Source organism: Aegilops tauschii, chromosome 2 (assembly GCF_002575655.3).
Source record: "Aegilops tauschii subsp. strangulata cultivar AL8/78 chromosome 2, Aet v6.0, whole genome shotgun sequence".
In the NCBI taxonomy this organism is placed as follows: domain Eukaryota; kingdom Viridiplantae; phylum Streptophyta; class Magnoliopsida; order Poales; family Poaceae; genus Aegilops; species Aegilops tauschii.
The window spans coordinates 109,436,823-109,452,937 of NC_053036.3; positions in this window are offsets into that span (position 1 = coordinate 109,436,823).

Genomic DNA, 16,115 nt, shown 5'->3' on the forward strand with positions numbered 1-16,115 from the left:
CGTAAGTAGGAGTTCAGGATCACTTCTTGGTCATTTCTAGAAGACGACCGTTCCGTTGCTTCTCTTCTCGCTCTCTTTTGCGTATGTTAGCCACCATATATGCTTGTTGCCTGCTGCAGCTCCACCTTATTGCACCATCTTTCCCTATAAGCTTAAATAGTCTTGATCTCGCGGGTGTGGGATTGTTGAGTCCTCGTGACTCACATATTCTACCAAAACAGTTGCAGGTGCCGACGATGCCAGCGCAGATGATGGGATCGATCTCAAGTGGGAGTTTGATGAGGAACGTGGTCGTTACTATGTGTCTTTTCCTGATGATCAGTAGTGCAGCCCAGTTGGGACGATCGGGGATCTAGCATTTGGGGTTATCTTATTTTCATTTGGATTTTGACCGTAGTCAGTCTATATGTGTGTATTTTGGATGATGTATGAATTATATTTATGTATTGTGTGAAGTGGCGATTGTAAGCCAACTCTTTATCCCATTCTTGTTCATTACATGGGATTGTGTGAAGATGACCCTTCTTGCGACAAAACCACAATGTGGTTATGCCTCTAAGTCGTGCCTCGACATGTGGGAGATATAGCCGCATCGTGGGCGTTATATTACGGACCTAGTCCGTGTAGTTTCTACCATCATCTTTCAACTTTGCTTTCTCTAGGAACGCATTAAATTCCAAAGGAATGGTAGCACGGGTCATTGATCTACAACATAGATATGAAAAAAAACTATCAGGACTAAGTTCGTGATAAATTAAGTTCAATTAATCATATTACTAAAGAGCTCCCACTTAGATAGACATCCCTATAGTCATATAAATGATATGTGATCCAAATCAACTAAACCATGTTCGATCATCATGTGAGATGGAGTAGTCTTCAATGGTGAACATCACTATGTTGATCATATCTACTATATGATTTACGTTTGACCTTTCGGTCTCCAGCGTTCTGAGGCCATATCTGTATATGCTAGGCTCGTCAAGTTTAACCCGAGTATTCCGCGTGTGCAAATCTGGCTTGCACCCCTTGTATTTGAACGTAGAGCTTATCACACCCGATCATCACGTGGTGTCTCAGCACGAAGAACTTTCACAACGGTGTATACTTGGGGAGAACACTTATACCTTGAAATTTTGTAAGGGGTCATCTTATAATGCTACCCCCGTACTAAGAAAAATAAGATGCATAAAAGATAAACATCACATGCAATCAAAATATGTGACATGATATGGCCATCATCATCTTGTGCTCATGATCTCCATCACCGAAGCAACGTCATGATCTCCATCGTCACCGGCTTGACACCTTGATCTCCATCGTAGCATCGTGGTCGTCTCGCCAACCATTGCTTCTACGACTATCGCTACCGCTTAGTGATAAAGTAAAGCAATTACATAGCGCTTGTATTTCATACAATAAAGCAACAACCATATGGATCCTGCCAGTTGCCGATAACTTTTACAAAACATGACCATCTCATACAACAATCTTTATATCACATCATGTCTTGACCATATCACATCACAACATGCCCTACAAAAACAAGTTAGACATCCTCTACTTTGTTTGTTGCAAGTTTTATGTCACTGCTACGGGCTGCTAGCATGAACCGTACATACCTACCGCACGAAAACCACTACGGTGATTTACCAAGTTTGTTGTTTCAACCTTCACAAGGACCGGCTGCAATCAAATTCGATTCAACTAAAGTTGGAGAAACAGACACATGCCAGCCACCTTTATGCAAAACTAGTTGCATGTCTGTCGGTGGACCCGGTCTCCTGAACGCGGTATGTAAGGTTGGTTCAGGCTGCTTCATCCAACAATACCGCCGAATCAAAGTAAGACATTGGTGGTAAGTAGTATGATGATCACCGCCCACAACTCTTTGTGTTCTACTCGTGCATATCATCTACGCATAAACCTGGCTCGGATGCCACTGTTGGGAAACGTAGCATGCAATTTCAAAAAAAATCCCTACGCTCACGCAAGATCTATCTAGGAGATGCATAGCAACGAGAGGGGAGAGTGTGTCCATGTACCCTCATAGACCAAAAGCAGAAGCGTTAACTTAATGCGGTTGATGTAGCCAAACGTCTTCTTGAATCAACTAATCTAGTACCGAACGTACGGCACCTCCGAGTTCTGCACATGTTCAGCTCGATGACGTCCCTCAAACTCTTGATCCATTAGAGACACGAAGGAGTCGGTGAGTTTCGTCAGCACAACAACGTGATGACGGTGTTGCTGAAGTGATCCGCGCAGGGCTTTGCCTAAGCACTACGACAATATGACCGGAGGAGTAAACTGTGGAGGGAGGCACCGCACACAGCTAAACAATTGATGTGCTTTGGGGTGCCCCCTGCCCCCGTATATAAAGGAGGAGGGGAGGAGGCCGGCCACAAGGGGCGTGCCAAGGAGGGGGGGTTCCTACTAGGACTTCAATCCTAGTAGGATTCGCCCCCCCCCTCTTTTTTCCTTCACACGGAGGGGGGAAAGGGGAAGGGAGAGGGAAGAGGAGAAGGAAAGGGGAGCGTGCCCCCTCCCCTAGTCCAATTCGGACTCCCCATGGGAGAGGACGTGACCACCCCTTGTGGGCTTCCCCCCCTCTCTTCTATGGCCCATGTAGGCCCAACAATTCCCCGGGGGGTTCCGGTAACCTCCCGGTACTCCGAAAATTATCAGAACCTTTCCGAAACCATTTCGGTGTCTGAATATAACCTTCCAATATATCAACCTTTACCTCTCGACCATTTCGAGACTCCTCGTCATGTCCGTGATCTCATCCGGGACTCCGAACAACCTTCAGTCACCAAAACACATAACTCATATAATACATATCGTCATCGAACGTTAAGTGTGCGGACCCTACGGGTTTGAGAACTATATAGACATGGCCGAGACACCTCTATGGTCAATAACCAATAGCGGAACCTCGATGCTCATATTCTATAACTCCCCAGATATGACTTCCCATATTTGTAACTCCAACTCTTGCCATTTCCGGCTATGTGATATATTATTTTCTCAGTGATTGGGTTTTTGTCTTCCGTTTTGCATTTTAATCATGTCATGCATCTCATCTCATGTCATCATGTGCATCTCATTTGCATTCGTGTTCGTCTCATGCATCCGAGCATTTTCCCCGTTGTCCGTTCCGCGATCCGGCACTCCCACATGCACCCACGGCACCCCTCTTATCTTGTTTCGTGAGCGGGAGAAAAACGTTCTCGGAATGGGTCGAGATTTGTCAAGTGGCCTTGGTACATCACCGGTGGACCGCCTGTCAAATTTCGTTCCGTTTGGAGGTCGTTTGATGCCCCAACGGTTAACCGGGTAACCGCAAAAGCCCCTTTCTCTTTGCAGCCCAGCACCGCTCCACACAGCCCACTAACCCATCTAAACCCCCTCCATGCTCTCCGTCGTTGGATCACGATTGTGTGGGCGAAAACCGCACCTCATTTGGACTCTCCTAGCTCCCTCTACCTATAAATATGTCCTCTCCCCCGAAAATTCTGGATCCCGAAACCCTAGCCCTGCTCCTCTTGCCCGCCGGACGTGTCCGCGCTCGCCGGACACTCCGCGCCGCTGCCCCGGACCAGTGGTGAGCCGCCATGTGGCCCACCTCCGCCTCCCGCGCCGCCGACCCGCTCGGCCCGGGCGAGGCCCTCCGAGCCCGCGCGCCTCCCGTGCCGGTTGCCCGCGCCTCCGCCCGCCGACAACCCCCACGCCACAGCGCAACCTCGCCGCGCCGCTGAAGCGCCTCGCCGGTGGCGTCCTTTTTACCGCGCCCCGTCGCCGCCTTGGAGGTCGCCAGCCGGATCCCGTCGCCCGCGCCCGGTCTCCCCTGCCCCTCGGCTCCCTCCGGCCGGATCCCCGTCGCGCCGCCGCTGGAGAGCCGCCGCCGACCATCCCTGTCGGCCTCTCCTTCCTCTCCGTCCACTCCGGCGCAAGATCCGGCGAAGCTCCGGCCATCCTCGTAATCCGTGTCAAACCCTAGATCTGGAAAGGTTGACCCCCTCGTTTTTGCCAAGTCCTGAAATCTCCACTTCATGGGCCCCTGTTCACCATGTCATATCTCCTTGCATATGGCTTCGATTTGCATGCATAATATGTCGAAATGTTCATCTCTGGATGCTCTTCATGATGGAGTAGTTTGCATGCATATTACTGCTCATATTGATGTCTTAATCTTCGTTGCACAACTGCTAAGTGATATTAACTGCTGAAAACTGCTGCATGTTAACATCATTTAGGTGTCTTGTAAGTGCTATAACTTTGTACATGTTGATCCTATGATGATGATCTTGATGTGCACATGTTCGGCTCTTCATGCTCTACATGTTGGTGTGCTTTGCATTCATGTTAGGGTGCATATACGTATCTTAATCTCTGTTGGGAAAGTGCATGTTGCTGTCAACTGCTGGAAATTGTTATAACTTGCCTATTTGTCATTTTTATATCTTTTTCTGTGATTTTCTTTTGAGCATCATGTCTGCATGTTTTAGGAGCATAATTATTCCATCCTTACAGGATCCATGTATTTTGATATGGCCAGTAGTGAGTGCAACAAGCTCGTGAAGTGGGCTACTCGCTGTTAATGTTCTGTCAATGCTGATTCTGTCATATCATGTTGCCATGTTTTCTTGATGCTACCAATTAATCCATGCATAATCTGGAGATGCTTAGTTGACATGTTTTGATTTCCATGTTATGATCTATCTTTCCATGCCTTTTAATGCCTATATATGTCCTGTAGCATATGTTTTCATTGCCATGAACATGCTTATATAATGTTCTAGATTTATGTTAACTTCATGATGCCATGTTGTGAGCTTAATATATATTGATACATGCCTCTTTTGGAGATGCTCCAATTACACGAATTGAGTTATCCTATGAGTGATTTGTCCAGATGCCAAGTTCGATAATTTTGAATATCATATGACCTCTGTTTCATGCTTGCAAACATGCTACGATAATGTTGTTGTTTTACACTTGTTGAAACTGTTTCAACGTTCTATCTTGTCTTGTTGGTTACCACTAATCCATGAGCCATATGCATATGATGATTTGATGTTATTTGCTCTTTGTCATGTGTAGTTTAATGCCATGTGCTTTGTTGCTATGTTGGAGTGTTGTAGCATAGTTTCATGATGTATCTTAAGTGCTATGATGTTGTTAAGCGCAGTTTTGCATCATTCTTGTTCTGCTTGTCATTTGCAAATCGTGCATCCGTTTTCGGTGATCCTTATATCTATTTCGACCGAAATCACTCACTCTTTCTAGCGGCATACTTGGTTAGCTAAGTTGATTCCTTGATCATCTTTTCCCTTTCGGAGTACCCATATGCATTGCACGTCATATCTTGCATTTCGTGCCATGTCTTGCATCATGTTGCTTGGGCATTGCACCGTAATTAATTGTTGTCCCATTGCTTGTGTTCTTGCTTTGGGTAGAGCCGGGAGACGAGTACATGAACGAGGAACCTATTGAGTACGCTAACGAGGAGCAAGCTTTCGACAACTCTGAGAACTTTGCAGGCAAGATGACCATTACCCTCGATACCACTTCTATCTTTGCTTGCTAGTTGCTTTATTCTATTGCTATGCTACGCTACCTATCACTTGTTTACCATGCCTTCGATATTGCCATGCCAAGTATCTAACCCACCTTTCCTAGCAAACCGTTGTTTGGCTAAGTTACCGCTTTTGCTCAGCCCCTCTTATAGCATTGTTAGTTGCAGGTGAAGTTGAAGATTGCTGCATGTTGGAACATGATTACGTTGGGATATCACAATATCTATTATTTTTAATTAATGCATCTATATACCTGGTAAAGGGTGGAAGGCTCGGCCTTATGCCTGGTGTTTTGGTCCACTCTTGTCGCCTTAGTTTCCGTCATACCGGTGTTATGTTACTTGATTTTGCGTTCCTTACGCGGTCAGGGTTATGGGACCCCCTTGACAGTTCGCTTTGAATAGAACTCCTCCAGCAAGGCCCAACCTTGGTTTTACATTTTCCTAACAACCTATTACCTTTCCCTTGGGTTTTCGCGAGCCCGAGGGTCATCTTTATTTTAACCCCCTCCCCCCCCCCCCCCCCGGCCAGTGCTTCTCTAAGTGTTGGTCTGAAATGGGCAGCCTGCGGGGCCACCTTGGGGAAACTTGAGGGCTGGTTTTACTCGTAGCTTGTCCCATCAGGTGTGCCCTGAGAACGAGATATGTGCAGCTCCTATCGGGATTTGTCGGCACAGTCGGGTGGTCTTGCTGGTCTTGTTTTACCATTGTCGAAATGTCTTGTAACCGGGATTCCGAGACTGATCGGGTGTTTCCGGGAGAAGGAATATCCTTCGTTGATCGTGAGAGCTTGTTATGGGCTAAGTTGGGACGCCCCTGCAGGGTATAAACTTTCGAGAGCCGTGCCCGCGGTTATGTGGCAGAAGGGAATTTGTTAATATACGGTTGTAGAGAACTTGACACTTGACTTAATTAAAACGCATCAACCGCGTGCGTAGCCGTGATGGTCTCTTCTCGGCTGAGTCCAGGAAGTGAACACGGTTTGGGTTATGATTGAAAGTAAGTAGTTTCAGGATCACTTCTTGATCACTTCTAGCTTCACGACCGTTGCGTAGCTTCTCATCTTACTCTTGTACTCGCCTGTTAGCCACCATATTTTTTTGCTTATCAATTGCTGAAACTCCACCCCATTACCCTATCCTACCCATAAGCTTAAATAGTCATGATCTTGCGGGTTTTGAGATTGCTGAGTCCTCGTGACTCACAGATACTACCAAAACAGTTGCAGGTGCCGATGATACCAGTGCAGGTGATACTACCGAACTCAAGTGGGAGTTCGACGAGGTCTTTGGCCGTTACTACGTGTCTTTTCCTGATGATCAGTAGTGGAGCCCAATTGAGACGATCGGGGATCTAGCATTTGGGTTTATCTTCTTTTCATTTGGATTTGTCCGTAGTCGGACTATGTGTGTACTCTGGATGTTGTATGAATTATATGATCTTTGTGTGAAGTGGCGATTGTAAGCCAACTCTATTTATCCCTTTCTTGTTCATTACATGGGATTGTGTGAAGATGACCCTTCTTGCGACAAAACCACAATGCGGTTATGCCTCTAAGTCGTGCCTCGACACGTGGGAGATATAACCGCATCATGGGCGTTATAAGTTGGTAATCAGCGCCATCCCTGACTTAGGAGCCCCCTGCTTGATCGAATCACTGACGTTGTTGAGTCTAGAACAAAAATGTTTTGAGTCTTAGGATTATATATATTGGAGAGTAGGATTCTTTTTACTCCTCAGTCCCTTCGTCGCTCTGGTGAGGCCTCCTAAAGTAGATGTTTTGACTTTCCTCTCCTCAAATTTCATGAAAAAAAATTTAGGATCACGCGGGTATCTTGGGATCGTTTCGATATTCTTGTGACGAGAACATTGTTCTTGGTGCCTCCTGACATTTAGGGGTTGTGGCAGTGTCCCGGGGAGTTGAGCTCCGAGGTGTTGTCGTCACAATTTTATCCTTCAATTCTGGAATACCTGAGTTCCCGACATCGAAAATCTCTTTTATGCAGTTGTTGGTGAGATAACCTCGACGTCACCCAGTACTGGGGTGGGAGTTCGGGAGTATTGCCATAGCTAGTATAATGGATGCTTTTCGAAGGTTGAGGTACACGATTTCGGAAGGTTTCTGGGTTATGTGTTGAAGGATGGATACAGCTTGGATGTAGGGATTGTTAGTTTTGGGTGAGATATATATTGCTTCCCTGTATCCCCAACACCAGATTGCATAACCAGTAAGTTTTGGGAGTTTTATAGGTGGGAATTCCAGTAGCTCTTAGTATTTCTTCCCGCAGATATTTGGTTTGTGATTGGGTAATCGTTACCATTTATTTGTTCCAGTCGTACCTTGTTTTTTTTAATTCATCAACCCTTATCTAAGTGTCTTCTCACCTTAATGGATGTGTGATGTTAACTTTGTAATTAATTCATTCAATCCATGTTCGAATGTTTATTGTGAAGACTATATGTTGCAATTTCTATCCGTTGATTTAGCTTGTCTATCTGTTATCAAGATCCTAACGGATGTCACCCTCTTCGGGATGGCTCCTCCAACGCGTCTGAATCCGGAACGCAATGAAGGGAGTCAGGCGAACCCTCCTCCTCCGCCACCTCCTCCACCTCCGGAAGCATGGCAAGCCGTTGTGGTGGCCACCAACGCCAGCACCCAGATGCTTTCGCAAATCTTGCAAGAGCGCAACCAAGGCCAAGGGCATTTCAACAATCAACCTCAGTTTGCTACCCTCAACCAGTTCCTTGCAAATCAGCCAAAGTCTTTCAGCAGCTGTGTCGAGGCCACACGCGCCGATGATTGGCTCGTGGACATCAACAAGCATTTTGAATACAGCAATGTCAGGCCTGAGGACTACGTCAAGTTCGCTTCTTTTCAGCTCAAGGACCAAGCAGCTGATTGGTATCAGCAATACAAAGATTCCAAAGGAGGTCGAGTGCTTACCTGGACTGACTTTTGCCGGGATTTCAAAGCTCATCACATTCCTACAAGTGTTGTTGAGAGCAAGCATGAGGAATTCCGCAATCTCAAGAAAGGAAGCATGTCCCTGTATCAATACAACATCAAATTTCAAAAGCTTCCTCGCTTCGCAAGGCAAGACGTTCCTGATGAAAAGAGCATGATTTATCACTTCAGGGGTGGCCTCAAAGAGGATTTGCAGTTAGCTCGCGTTCTTGTTGAGCCTACTCAGTTCGATCAGTTCTACAACATGGCCCTCAAGCAAGAAGGTGCTCAACTCAAGTGTGAGGCTTCTAAGAAGAGAATCAGGGATGCAGTTCAGTCTTCTTCTTCCTCACAAGTGGTATCTAAGCAACAGAAATTCTGGCTTCCTCCTCCGTTTCATCAACCCTGCCAGCAGAAGAACTCAGGTGGTCGTGGATCTTCCCACCCACCCAACCTAGGCTATCAGAACAAGTCTTATTCTCAAGCTCCAAGGTCAAGTCTCTTACTCCTTATCACCGTCCGCACTCAGAAGTGACTTGAGTGTCAGCAGAAAGGTCACTATGCTAACAAGTGCTTCAACCAAAGGCGCCTTCTGACTCCTCCTCCTGTGAGATCTTCAAGCAGTGCGGTGGTCAAGCATAATCCCAAGCATGCAAAGGTGAACATGTTGAATGCAACTCAAGCGAAGGAATCTACTGATGTGATAATAGGTAATCCCTCAGTTAATGATATTCCTGCAAAAGTCTTATTTGATACTGGTGCCTCGCATTCTTTCATATCATATCCATTTGCATCGAAGCACAATTTTGACACAGAGGAATTACCTAGAGCATTGCAAGTTATTTCTCCGGCTAAACAATTGAGCTCCAGCATGATGGTTCTGAATGTCGGTATCAAGATGGGCAATTATAAATTTCTGGCTTCTCCAATTATTCTTGGTAACTCTGATATTGATATAATTCTCGGCATGGACTGGCTTTCTAAGCACAAGTCTCAACTTGATTGTGCTGCCAGGGAGATTCAATTGACACACTCTTCTGAGGATGTGATCATTTATGCCGATCATGACGAAACCATTCGGTTATTCTCTCTCAATGAGAAGGGCCGGTTAGACGCTATTTCTTAGATCCCAGTTGTTTGTGAGTACCAAGATGTCTTTCCAGAAGAGCTTCCAGGTATGCCTCCTCACCGGCCAGTTGAGTTCGTTATTGATCTTGAGCCTGGTACTGAACGCGTTTGCAAGCGTCCATACAAGCTTGGACCAAATGAGCTGAAGGAGTTGAAGAAACAACTCGATGAACAAGAACGTCTGGGTTGATCAGACCGAGTTCATCTCCTTGGGGTTGTGGTGTTCTTTTTGTCCAAAAGAAGGATGGCATGGACCGACTTTGCGGGATTACCGTCCATTGAACAAGAAGACAATCAAGAACAAGTACCCACTTCCCAACATCAGTGAACTATTTGAGCAACTTAAAGGTGCAAAGGTGTTCTCCAAGCTTGACCTCCATATGGGTTATCATCAGATTCACATTCGTGAACAAGATATCCCCAAGACACCATTCAGAACAAGCTTTAGTTCTTATGAATATACTGTCATGTCTTTCGGCCTTGTCAATGCTCCTCCAACATTCTCTCGCATGATGAACTTCATCTTCAACCCTTACACAAATGAATTTGTCCTAGTGTATCTCGATGATATCTTGGTCTTCTCCAAGAATAAGAAGGATCATGCCAAACATTTACGATTGGTGCTCGACAAGCTCAGAGAGTATCAATTCTATGCAAAGTTTTCCAAATGTGAGTTCTGGCTTGATGAAGTTCTTTACCTTGGTCACATCATCTACGCCAAAGGCATTGCTGTTAATCCTGAGAAGGTTTCTGCAGTTGTGAATTGGGAACCTCCTCAGAATGTAAAGCAGCTTCGCAGTTTCCTTGGACTTGCAAGCTATTGCCGAAGATTCGTTGAGAATTTCTCTAAGATTGCAAAGCATCTTTCCAACCTCCTCCAGAAGCATGTCAAGTATGTCTGGACTCCTGAGTGTGACGTTGCTTTCAACACCCTCAAAGAGAAGCTAGTCTCAGCTCCTGTCTTAACTCCTCCTGATGAATCCAAGCCATTCGAAGTTTTCTGTGATGCCTCATTGCAAGGTCTCGGTGCTGTGTTAATTCAAGAGAAGAAGGTTGTGGCTTATACCTCTCGTCAGTTGAAGCCCAACGAAAGGAATTACCCCACTCACGATTTTGAGTTGGCGGCAGTTGTACGTGCATTAATAACATGGAGACATCTCTTGTTGGGAAGGAAAGTGGACATTTTCACCGATCACAAGAGTCTCAAGTACATCTTCATCACTCAACCCAACCTCAACCTCAGGCAGACTCGTTGGGTCGAAATGATTCAAGAGTACAATCCAAGTATTGAATATACTCCAGGCAAGGCGAATGTGATTGCAGATGCTCTGAGCAGAAAGGCTTACTGCAACAGCTTAATTCTCAAGCCATTCCAACCTGATCTTTGTGAAGCTTTCCGCAAACTCAACCTCCAAGTTGTTCCTCAAGGTTTTCTTGCCAACATTCAAGTCGCTCCTACCTTGGAAGATCAAATCCGTGAGGCACAACTCCTTGATTCCATGCTGAAGAAGGTGAAACACGGTATTGCCAAGGGCTTATCCAAATACAAGTGCTATCGCATTGATGACAAAGACACTTTATTCTTCGAAGACCAGATTGTGGTTCCTAAAGGTGATCTAAGGAAGGTCATAATGAACGAAGCGCACAATTCTCTCCTTTCCATCCATCCAGGCAGCTCGAATATGTATCAAGACCTTAAGCAATCATTCTTGTGGAGACGAATGAAGCGAGAGATTGCTCAATTCATGAATGAATGTGATGTCTGCCGAAGGGTGAAAGCAGAACACCAACGACCAGCTGGTCTGCTCCAACCTCTTGCTATTCTAGAATGGAAGTTTGATCATATCGAAATGGACTTTGTCACTGGATTCCCTAAGTCCAAGCGTGGGAATGATGCCATCTTCGTTGTCATCAACAAGCTTACAAAAGTGGCTCATTTCCTTCCAATCAAAGAATCTATCACGACAGCTCAGTTGGCAGAGCTGTACACCTCCAGAATTATCTCCTTGCACGGCATTCCGCAAGTGATTTCTTCAGACCGTGGAAGCTTATTCACCTATAAGTTCTGGGACTCATTCCAGAAGGCTATGGGTACCAATATTCGCTTCAGCACGGCCTTTCATCCTCAAACAAGTGGCCAAGTGCGAGTCAATCAAATCCTCAAAGACATGCTCAGAGCTTGTGTCATCTCTTTCGGTATGAAGTGGGAAGATTGTCTTCCATATGCCGAGTTCTCCTACAACAACAGCTTCCAAGCGAGTTCGGGCAAGGCCCCATTTGAAATTCTTTATGGCAGAAAGTGCCGTACTCCTCTCAATTGGTCCGAGACTGGTCAACGCCAAATTCTTGGCAACGACTTGGTCATAGAAGCAGAAGAAATGTGTAAAGTCATCCGTGAAAATCTCAAAGCCGCGCAATCGCACCAGGAGAGTTACTATGATAGCAAGCACCGTGACCTGACTTTCGAGATCGGATACCATGCCTACCTCCGCGTCTCTCCAATGAAAGGCACTTGTCGCTTCGGTATCAAAGGGAAGCTTGCCCCGAGATACGTGGGTCCTTTCAAGATCATTGGCAAAACAGGCGACCTAGCATATCAACTTGAGCTTCCGTCCAACTTCGCAAATGTGCACGATGTGTTTCACGTGTCACAGCTTCGCAAGTGCTTCAATACACCTGAGCGCACCATCAACTTCGAAGAGATTGACCTCCAAGAAGATCTGTCTTATCATGAGCATCCCGTTGCTATTCTTGAAGAAACCGAGTGCGAGACTCGCAACAAGTTGATCAAATTCCTGAAAGTTAAGTGGTCGCACCATTCCGATCGAGAAGCCACCTCGGAGCACGAGGATCACATCCGTTCCGAATATCTGGAGTTCTTTCCATCCTAGATCTCGATATGAGATCCTCTTGTAGTGGTGGAGTGTTGTAACGCCCCGGATGTAACTTCCCATATTTGTAACTCCAACTCTTGCCATTTCCGGCTATGTGATATATTATTTTCTCCGTGGTTGGGTTTTTGTCTTCCGTTTTGCATTTTGATCATGTCATGCATTTCATCTCATGTCATCATGTGCATCTCATTTGCATTCGTTTTCGTCTCATGCATCCGAGCATTTTTCCCGTTGTCCGTTTCGCGATCCGGCACTCCCACATGCACCCATGGCACCCCTCTTATCTTGTTTCGTGAGCGGGAGAAAAACGTTCTCGGAATGGGTCGAGATTTGTCAAGTGGCCTTGGTACATCACCGGTAGACCGCCTGTCAAATTTTGTTCTATTTGGAGGTCGTTTGATGCCCCAACGGTTAACCGAGTAACCGCAAAAGCCCCTTTCTCTTTGCAGCCCAGCACCGCTCCACACAGCCCACTAACCCATCTAAACCCCCTCCATGCTCTCCGTCGTTGGATCACGATTGTGTGGGCGAAAACTGCACCTCATTTGGACTCTCCTAGCTCCCTCTACCTATAAATATGTCCTCTCCCCCAAAATTCCGGATCCCGAAACCCTAGCCCCGCTCCTCTCGCCCGCCAGACGTGTTCGCACCCGCCGGACACTCCGCACCGCCGCCCCGGACCAGTGGCAAGCCGCCACGTGTCCCGCCTCCACCTCCCGCGCCGCCGGCCTGCTCGGCCCGGGCGAGCCCTCCGAGCCCGTGCGCCTCCCGTGCCGGTTGCCCGCACCCGCGCCTCCGCCCGCCGACGACCCCCACGCCACCGCGCGACCTCGCCATGCCGCCAAAGCGCCTCGCCGGCGGCGTCCTTTTCGCCGCGCCCTGCCGCTGCCTTGGAGGTTGCCGGCCGGATCCCGGCGCCCGCGCCCGGTCTCCTTCGCCCCTCGGCTCCCTCCGGCCGGATCCCCGTCGCGCTGCCGCTAGAGAGCCGCCATCGGCCATCCCCGTCGGCCTCTCCTTCCTCTTCGTCCACTCCGGCGCAAGCTCCGGCGAAGCTTCGGCCATCCTCGTAATCCGTGTCAAACCCTAGATCTGGAAAGGTTGACCCCCTCGTTTTTGGTAAGTCCTGAAATCTCCACTTCATGTGCCCCTATTCATCATGTCATATCTCCTTGCATATAGCTCAGATTTGCGTACATAATATGTCAAAATGTTCATCTCTGGATGCTCTTCATGATGGAGTAGTTTGCATGCATATTAATGTTCATACTGATGTCTTAATCTTTGTTGCACAACTGCTAAGTGATATTAACTGCTGATAACTGCTGCATGTTAACATCATTTAGGTGTCTTGTGAGTGCTATAACTTTGTACCTGTTGATCCTATGATGATGATCTTGATACGCAGATGTTTTGCTCTTCAAGCTCTACATGTTGGTGTACTTTGCATTCATCTTAGGGTGCATCTACGTATCTTAATCTCTTGCAAAAGTGCATGTTGCTGTTAACTGCTGGAAACTGTTATAACTTGCCTATTTGTCATTTTTATATGTTTTTGTGTGATTTTCTTTTGAGCATCATGTCTACATGTTTTAGGAGCATAATTATTCCATCCTTATAGGGGTGCAATCCATATATTTTGATATTCTCGGTAGTGAGTGAAACAAGCTCGTGAAGTGGGCTACTCGCTGTTAATGTTCTGTCAATGCTGATTCTGTCATATCATGTTGCCATATTTTCTTGATGCTACCAATTAATCCATGCATAATCTGGAGATGCTTAGTTGACATGTTTTGATTCCCATGTTATGATCTATCTTTCCATGCCTTTTGATGCCCTATATATGTCTTGTAGCATATGTTTTCATTGCCATGAACATGCTTATATAATGTTCCAGATTTCTGTTAACTTCATGATGCCATGTTGTGAGCTTAATATTAGTTGATACATGCCTCTTTTGGAGATGCTCCAATCACATGAATTGAAGATGCTATGAGTTCTTTGTGCATCTGCCAATTTTGATAATTTTGGATATCATATGACCTCTGTTTCATGCTTGCAAACATGCTACGATAATGTTGCATTTTTACACTTGTTGAAACTGTTTCAACATTCTATCTTGTCTTGTTGGTTCCCACTAATCCATGAGCCATATGCATATGATGCTTTGATGTTATTTGCTCTTTGTCATGTTTACTTTAATGACATGTGCTTTGTTGCTATGTTGGAGTGCTGTAGCATAATTTCATGATGTATCTTAAGTGCTATGATGCTGTTAAGCGCAGTTTTGCATCATTCTTGTTTTGCTTGTCATTTGCAAACCGTGCATCCGTTTTCGGTGATCCTTATATCTATTTCGACCGAAATCACTCACTCTTCCCAGCGGCATACTTGGTTTTCCAAGTTGATGCCTTGATCATATTTTCCCTTCCGGAGTACCCATATGCATTGCATGTCATATCTTGCATTCCATGCCATGTCTTGCATCATGTTGCTTGCGCATTGCACCGTGATTAATTGTTGTTCCATTGCTTGTGTTCTTACTTTGGGTAGAGCCGGGAGACGAGTTCTTGAACGAGGAACCTATTGAGTACGCTAACGAGGAGTTAGCTTTCGATAACTTTGAGAACTTTGCATGCAAGATGACCAGTACCCTCGATATCACTTCTATCTTTGCTTGCTAGTTGCTTCATTCTATTGCTATGTTCACTACCTATCACTTGTTTACCATGCCTCCCATATTTCCATGCAAGGCCTCTAACCCACCTTTCCTAGCAAACCATTGTTTGGCTAAGTTACCGCTTTTGCTCAGCCCCTCTTATAGCGTTGTTAGTTGTAGGTGAAGTTGAAGATTGCTCCATGTTGGAACATGATTATGTTGGGATATCACAATATCTCTTATTTTTACTTAATGCATCTATATACCTAGTAAAGGGTGGACGGCTCGGCCTTATGCCTGGTGTTTTGTTCCAGTCTTGTCGCCTTAGTTTCCGTCATACCAGTGTTTTGTTCCTTGATTTTGCGTTCCTTACGCGGTCGGGGTTATGGGACCCCCTTGACAGTTCACTTTGAATAAAACTGCTCCAGCAAGGCCCAACCTTGGTTTTACATTTTCCTAACAACCTATTACCTTTCCCTTGGGTTTTGGCGAGCCCGAGGGTCATCTTTATTTTAACCCCCCCCCCCCCCCGGGCCAGTGCTTCTCTAACTGTTGGTCCGAATTGGGCAGCCTGCGGGGCCACCTCGGGGAAACTTGAGGGCTGGTTTTACTCGTAGCTTGTCCCATCCGGTGTGCCCTGAGAACGAGATATGTGCAGCTCCTATTGGGATTTGTCGGCACAGTCGGGTGGTCTTGCTGGTCTTGTTTTACCATTGTCGAAATGTCTTGTAACCGGGATTCCGAGACTGATCGGGTCTTTTCGGGAGAAGGAATATCCTTTGTTGATCGTGAGAGCTTGTTATGGGCTAAGTTGGGACACCCCTGCAGGGTATAAACTTTCGAGAGTCATGCCCGCGGTTATGTGGCAAATGGGAATTTGTTAATATCCGGTTGTAGAGAACTTGACAC